General features: G+C 60.2%; 2 non-coding genes across 2 annotated transcripts; both read right to left on the reverse strand.

Moving 5' to 3' along the window:
• Positions 1–224: 224 nt before the first annotated feature.
• On the reverse strand, positions 225–377 carry LOC139053821 (5.8S ribosomal RNA). Its single transcript, XR_011510809.1, has one exon. It is a non-coding gene; the product is annotated as a 5.8S ribosomal RNA (ribosomal RNA).
• A 1,237-nt stretch (positions 378–1,614) lies between these two features.
• On the reverse strand, positions 1,615–3,429 carry LOC139053815 (small subunit ribosomal RNA). The gene has a single exon (XR_011510803.1). It is a non-coding gene; the product is annotated as a small subunit ribosomal RNA (ribosomal RNA).
• Positions 3,430–7,074: the final 3,645 nt, after the last annotated feature.

Here is a 7,074-nt window from a genome sequence, read left to right on the forward strand (position 1 = left end):
CTGCGGCGGTCTTGCCAGAGGCGCGCACTCGTCACGCTGCAGTAGTAATGCCTCGTTTCCGTCTCTTCGAAGATTTGGCACGACGGCTCGCCACCGTCTCCTTCTCGTGAGGTTGCTGGCGCGTGGCTTCAGCGCTCAACGTACTGTCCATGATGCCGACGCGGTCAAAACGAGTCGACGGACGCACGTTCCCTGTGCGCCGAAGGCTCTCTTGATATGTGATCCGACCCTCAGACAGACGAAGCCAAGGGAAGACCCAAGGCCGCAATGTGCGTTCAAAGAATCAGTGCTCAGTGTGTCCTGCAATTCACACCAAGTCTCGCAGCTGGCTGCGTTCTTCATCGACCCGAGAACCGAGTGATCCACCGCTTAGAGTCGTGAAAAATAGTTTGTTCAATTCAGTACAGTACAACCAGTGTTTCAGGCACGTGGCGTCTCCCTGTGTGTGGTTTCGAAGAGCGCCTTTCGGCGTGCGCTACTCCTGTTTCGCTCTTTCGTTCGGCGGTCACGCGTTTCCGCATGACCGCTGCTGATCCAACAGCCTACTCGAGACGAAAGACAAGAGCTTGGCGCGCGCGTACTCGCGCAGCTCTCCAAAGCCACTCGGCCAGTGCCAGGGACGGCTCTCTGCGCCGGAGCCACAACAAGTCTACTTGAGGCGGAAGACGAAGCCAGCAAGGGCCTGGCCGCAAGTGCGTTCGAATACGGGATTACAGTCCCTCGTCTGTCCGTACTTCCTCTTTCGACGTGCGGCGCCTTCCCAAAGCGCACAAGTCCGCAAACCGCAGAACGCTTCCGACGTAGCAAAGCCGCGTTTCCTTCGGTACTTCGCAGCAACGCCGCCTTTCCCTCGGCGGCGGGCAAATAGCCTGCAGACGTCGTCGCATTGAACCGCGAACTCGACACCTCGCGCGTCACGAGCGGGAGCCGACCGGCAGCCTCCGGCCCTTTCGGGCGCGGTGGAATTTGCCGCGGAGGACGGGAGAGTGCTTTAGGCCACGGTTCCTTCCGTACTTGGCAGCCGCACCCTCAATACCGCCGGTTCCATGACCGACCGAGCGCCGCACCGTTCCTTTAGTACTTGGGCAGCAACAAAGTCGGGTCGTTACTCCACACTCGCCGCAGGAAGCGACCGGCAGCCGCCAGCCTTTTCAGACTCGGCAGCGTTTGCCGCGGAGGACGGGAGAGCGCTCGCACCACGGTTCCGTGTGTACTAAGCGGCAGCGGCATTAGCTCTCGACCGTCAGTTCCTTGACCGACCGCACGCTTCGCCGTTCCCCTCGTACTGGGCAAGAGCAGCAGGTCGGGTCGTCTTACTCCCATTCCGCGCAAGAGTGCCGAGGCGGACTTCAGAAAGCCCACCCAACAGTGTGCGTTACGCCGTTTCTACCCGCGGGCGCGGCCAAGCCAACCGTCCAAGGTTGCAGCCGGCGTCCACTGGGCGCAACAAATTTGGCACGGGGCGCCCTTCGAAATTCGGGCAATCCCCGGCATGTTCGGGTATAGCCGTCCCCGCGTCCAAGCGGGGCCAGCGGCGGAAAGCGTCGGGCGCAGCGAGCTGCTTCACCCACACGGGGTAGAAACAATGGCGCTCGTCACCCTCGAACAATCCGGTAATGATCCTTCCGCAGGTTCACCTACGGAAACCTTGTTACGACTTTTACTTCCTCTAAATGATCAAGTTTGGTCATCTTTCCAACAGACCGGCGCAACCGAAAGGCCGCGCCGGACATCGGTCCGAAGACCTCACTAAATCATTCAATCGGTAGTAGCGACGGGCGGTGTGTACAAAGGGCAGGGACGTAATCAACGCGAGCTTATGACTCGCGCTTACTGGGAATTCCTCGTTCAAGGGGAACAATTGCAAGCCCCTATCCCAATCACGAAAGAAGTTCCACGGGTTACCCAGTCTTTTCAGACAGGGATAAAGACACGCTGCTTCCTTCAGTGTAGCGCGCGTGCGGCCCCGGACATCTAAGGGCATCACAGACCTGTTATTGCTCTGTTTCGTGCGGCTAGGAGCCGCTTGTCCCTCTAAGAAGGTTGTAAGGTGCTGGGAACCCCGCACCTATTTAATAGGCTAGAGTCTCGTTCGTTATCGGAATTAACCAGACAAATCGCTCCACCAACTAAGAACGGCCATGCACCACCATCCACCGAATCAAGAAAGAGCTCTCAATCTGTCAATCCTCCCAGTGTCCGGGCCGGGTAAGTTTTCCCGTGTTGAGTCAAATTAAGCCGCAGGCTCCACTCCTGGTGGTGCCCTTCCGTCAATTCCTTTAAGTTTCAGCTTTGCAACCATACTTCCCCCGGAACCCAAACACTTTGGTTTCCCGGAAGCTGCCCGCCGAGTCATTTGAGTAACTCAGGCGGATCGCTGGTTGGCATCGTTTATGGTCAGAACTAGGGCGGTATCTGATCGCCTTCGAACCTCTGACTTTCGTTCTTGATCAAAGAAAACATTCTTGGCAAATGCTTTCGCAGTAGTTCGTCTTGCGACGGTCCAAGAATTTCACCTCTAGCGCCGCAATACGAATGCCCCCGTCTGTCCCTCTTAATCATTACCTCGTATTCCAAAAACCAACAGAACAGAAACGAGGTCTTGTTCTATTATTCCATGCAAGTTTATTCAGGCGACTCGCCTGCGTTGAGCACTCTAATTTTTTCAAAGTAAAAGCACCGGCCTTCTCGAGGCACACAATGAAGTGCACCAAGAAAGGACCGGCATGATGTTCAGTCCGAGCCGTCGCATCGGGTAGATGCACTACTCGTCTGGAACTGAGATCCAACTACGAGCTTTTTAACCGCAGCAGCTTTAGTATACGCTATTGGAGCTGGAATTACCGCGGCTGCTGGCACCAGACTTGCCCTCCAATTGATCCTCGTTAAAGGATTTAGAGTGTACTCATTTCAATTACGGGGCCTCAAAAGAGTCCCGTATTGTTATTTTTCGTCACTACCTCCCCGTGCCGGGAGTGGGTAATTTGCGCGCCTGCTGCCTTCCTTGGATGTGGTAGCCGTTTCTCAGGCTCCCTCTCCGGAATCGAACCCTGATTCTCCGTTACCCGTAACAACCATGGTAAGCAAGTAACCTACCATCGAAAGTTGATAAGGCAGACACTTGAAAGAAACGTCGCCGGCTCGTGGCCATGCGATCAGCACAAAGTTATCCAGAGTCACCACACAATACGGGCCGAAACCCGATCGATCTTGGTCTAATAAAAGCACCCGTCGCCCAAAGGGCTTCAGGCTCACTGCATGTATTAGCTCTAGAATTGCCACAGTTATCCAAGTAGGAAGAAACGATCTAAGGAACCATAACTGATTTAATGAGCCATTCGCGGTTTCGCCTTATTTCGGCATGTACTTAGACATGCATGGCTTAATCTTTGAGACAAGCATATGATTACTGGCAGGATCAACCAGGTAATCGTTCAACTGCGCGTCCCGCCTGTCAAGCAGGCCGGACGCCGTTTTTGCGATGCCGAGGCCACCTTCAGGCGCCCCAGCACGCTTCGTTCTTGCAAAGAGTAGCACTTTGCACAGTCCGAGACGACGGCGTTCGAGCTCGCTACGGCGCCCTCCCCGAAGGGCCGGGTATCGCCACGCGGCAAGAAGCACGCAACATTCTCGATAGACTGGTTGTGTCGACTCGATCACGGCTTGCGGTTTCTCTTGAGCCCGCAGCACAGGTGGACCGACCGACACTTGCAACGTAGCCGAGACGGCAAAGCCGCCAGGCGACGGGTCACGCCCGCGCCTTCGGCGCTTTCGCATTTGACTCGTCCGAGGACGATGCGGAACACAACTCGATATCGTGGAGAAAGCGTCGTCCGACAACCAGCCCCTAACGCATCAAGCGGATGAGGCTGCAGACGTCAGCTGTGGGATCCACGGGAGCGATACCGGGGACACGCTTGACGGGCACGAAGCCCGCCGCATATCAAACACCCAGGTCGCTTTTGGGGGCGACTGCTCTCTGGGACCCCCATATAATAGCAGCGATAAGTTCCCAAATCTCCATGGGGCCGTACTCGTGCCACTTTCGACGAGCGTTTGGCGAAAATCGTGCCGCCTCGCAGCGCCGCGAGCGAGATGGAAAGCTTACGTCGGCAGCGCAATGCCGAAGTCGTGAAAGCGCAGCGCGTCGACCGAATGCGCGAACGGCAATCTCTCGCCTATGGACAGCGCGGTTTCCAGAACAATCGCCTTTCTGTGCCCCTACGGGGCCGCACGCTAGCGCGGCCCTTTCGCCGTTTCCGAGCACGAGTGCGACCGGCGCGGGCGGCGTGCTCGACACCCCGGCTGACGCCGTTTCGGACTTTGTCTCTTCGCGCGCTCGCGCCAACGCCGCGGCAAAACGACGACCTCTGCGCGGTTCTTTCCCGGTTCCCGGCGTGCTATAGTGCAGCCAGCCGGACGGTGGCGACGACTCAGTCGCGGCCGTGCGGTGGCTTGTACGCCAAAGTTGCGTGACGGGCGTCGAGCTCCCGCCGCGGCCCGGCTCAGGTGGTTTCGGACTTCTGTCTCTTCCGAGCGCTCGCGTCGTCGTGGGCACGATTCTCGAGTGCGGAGCGGTGCGCGGACACCACCACGAACACGCGCAAGCCGAAAACGGCACTACGGTACAACGTCGGCCAGGGCGGTACGGCCCCCTTATATGAGCAGCGATAAGTGACCAGATCTCCACGGGGCCGTACTCGTGCGACAAGGCGGCGTACTGCGCCGAGCCGAGCGCCAATATTTGGCCTTGGCACGGCCGATTTGAGCTCTCGCGATCGCCGCGGTACCGCCGCTCACCGATTCAAGGCACGCTAGCGCGGCCCCTTCGCCATTTTTCGAGTAAGAGTGCGAAAAGCGCGCGCGGCGTGCTCGTCGCCCCGGCTGACGTCGTCTCGGACTTAGTCGCGCTCACACCGCCCCGGCTCACGTGGTTTCGGACTTCCGTCTCTTCCGAGCGCTCGCGTCGTCGTGGGCACGATTCTCGAGTGCGGAGCGGTGCGCGGACACCACCACGAACACGCGCAAGCCGAAAATGGCACTACGGTACAACGTCGGCCAGGGCGGTACGGCCCCCTTATATGAGCAGCGATAAGTGACCAGATCTCCACGGGGCCGTACTCGTGCGACAAGGCGGCGTACTGCGCCGAGCCGAGCGCCAATATTTGGCCTTGGCACGGCCGATTTGAGCTCTCGCGATCGCCGCGGTACCGCCGCTCACCGATTCAAGGCACGCTAGCGCGGCCCCTTCGCCATTTTTCGAGTAAGAGTGCGAAAAGCGCGCGCGGCGTGCTCGTCGCCCCGGCTGACGTAGTCTCGGACTTAGTCTCGCTCACGCCGCCCCGGCTGACGTCGTCTCGGACTTAGTCGCGCTCACACCGCCCCGGCTCACGTGGTTTCGGACTTTCGTCTCTTCCGAGCGCTCGCGTCGTCGTGGGCACGATTCTCGAGTGCGGAGCGGTGCGCGGACACCACCACGAACACGCGCAAGCCGAAAACGGCACTACGGTACAACGTCGGCCAGGGCGGTACGGCCCCTTATAAGAGCAGCGATAAGTGACCAGACCTCCACGGGGCCGTACTCGTGCGACAAGGCGGCGTACTGCGCCGAGCCGAGCGCCAATATTTGGCTTTGGCACGGCCGATTTGAGCTCTCGCGATCGCCGCGGTACCGCCGCTCACCGATTCAAGGCACGCTAGCGCGGCCCCTTCGCCATTTTTCGAGTAAGAGTGGGAAAAGCGCGCGCGGCGTGCTCGACGCCCCGGCTGACGTCGTCTCGGACTTGGTCGACGCCCCGGCTGACGTAGTCTCGGACTTAGTCTCGCTCACGCCGCCCCGGCTGACGTCGTCTCGGACTTAGTCGCGCTCACACCGCCCCGGCTCACGTGGTTTCGGACTTTCGTCTCTTCCGAGCGCTCGCGTCGTCGTGGGCACGATTCTCGAGTGCGGAGCGGTGCGCGGACACCACCACGAACACGCGCAAGCCGAAAACGGCACTACGGTACAACGTCGGCCAGGGCGGTACGGCCCCTTATAAGAGCAGCGATAAGTGACCAGACCTCCACGGGGCCGTACTCGTGCGACAAGGCGGCGTACTGCGCCGAGCCGAGCGCCAATATTTGGCTTTGGCACGGCCGATTTGAGCTCTCGCGATCGCCGCGGTACCGCCGCTCACCGATTCAAGGCACGCTAGCGCGGCCCCTTCGCCATTTTTCGAGTAAGAGTGGGAAAAGCGCGCGCGGCGTGCTCGACGCCCCGGCTGACGTCGTCTCGGACTTGGTCGACGCCCCGGCTGACGTAGTCTCGGACTTAGTCTCGCTCACGCCGCCCCGGCTGACGTCGTCTCGGACTTAGTCGCGCTCACACCGCCCCGGCTCACGTGGTTTCGGACTTGCGTCTCTTCCGAGCGCTCGCGTCGTCGTGGGCACGATTCTCGAGTGCGGAGCGGTGCGCGGACACCACCACGAACACGCGCAAGCCGAAAACGGCACTACGGTACAACGTCGGCCAGGGCGGTACGGCCCCTTATAAGAGCAGCGATAAGTGACCAGACCTCCACGGGGCCGTACTCGTGCGACAAGGCGGCGTACTGCGCCGAGCCGAGCGCCAATATTTGGCCTTGGCACGGCCGATTTGAGCTCTCGCGATCGCCGCGGTACCGCCGCTCACCGATTCAAGGCACGCTAGCGCGGCCCCTTCGCCATTTTTCGAGTAAGAGTGGGAAAAGCGACCGCGGCGTGCTCGACGCCCCGGCTGACGTCGTCTCGGACTTAGTCGACGCCCCGGCTGACGTAGTCTCGGACTTGGTCTCGCTCACGCCGCCCCGGCTGACGTAGTCTCGGACTTGGTCTCGCTCACGCCGCCCCGGCTGACGTCGTCTCGGACTTAGTCGCGCTCACACCGCCCCGGCTCACGTGGCTTCGGACTTGGTCTCTTCGAGCGCTCGCAGCCAGGTCGGGGCCGACGCCGACGTCTGCGTGGGGCTTCAACGATTCCCGGCGCGACGCAATGCAACTGCGCGCAGGATGCCAGCGACTCCGCCGTGGCCGTGCGGCGGTGTACACGCAGAAGTT

The sequence above is a fragment of the Dermacentor albipictus genome, unplaced genomic scaffold, assembly GCF_038994185.2.
Source record: "Dermacentor albipictus isolate Rhodes 1998 colony unplaced genomic scaffold, USDA_Dalb.pri_finalv2 scaffold_234, whole genome shotgun sequence".
Lineage (NCBI taxonomy): Eukaryota > Metazoa > Arthropoda > Arachnida > Ixodida > Ixodidae > Dermacentor > Dermacentor albipictus.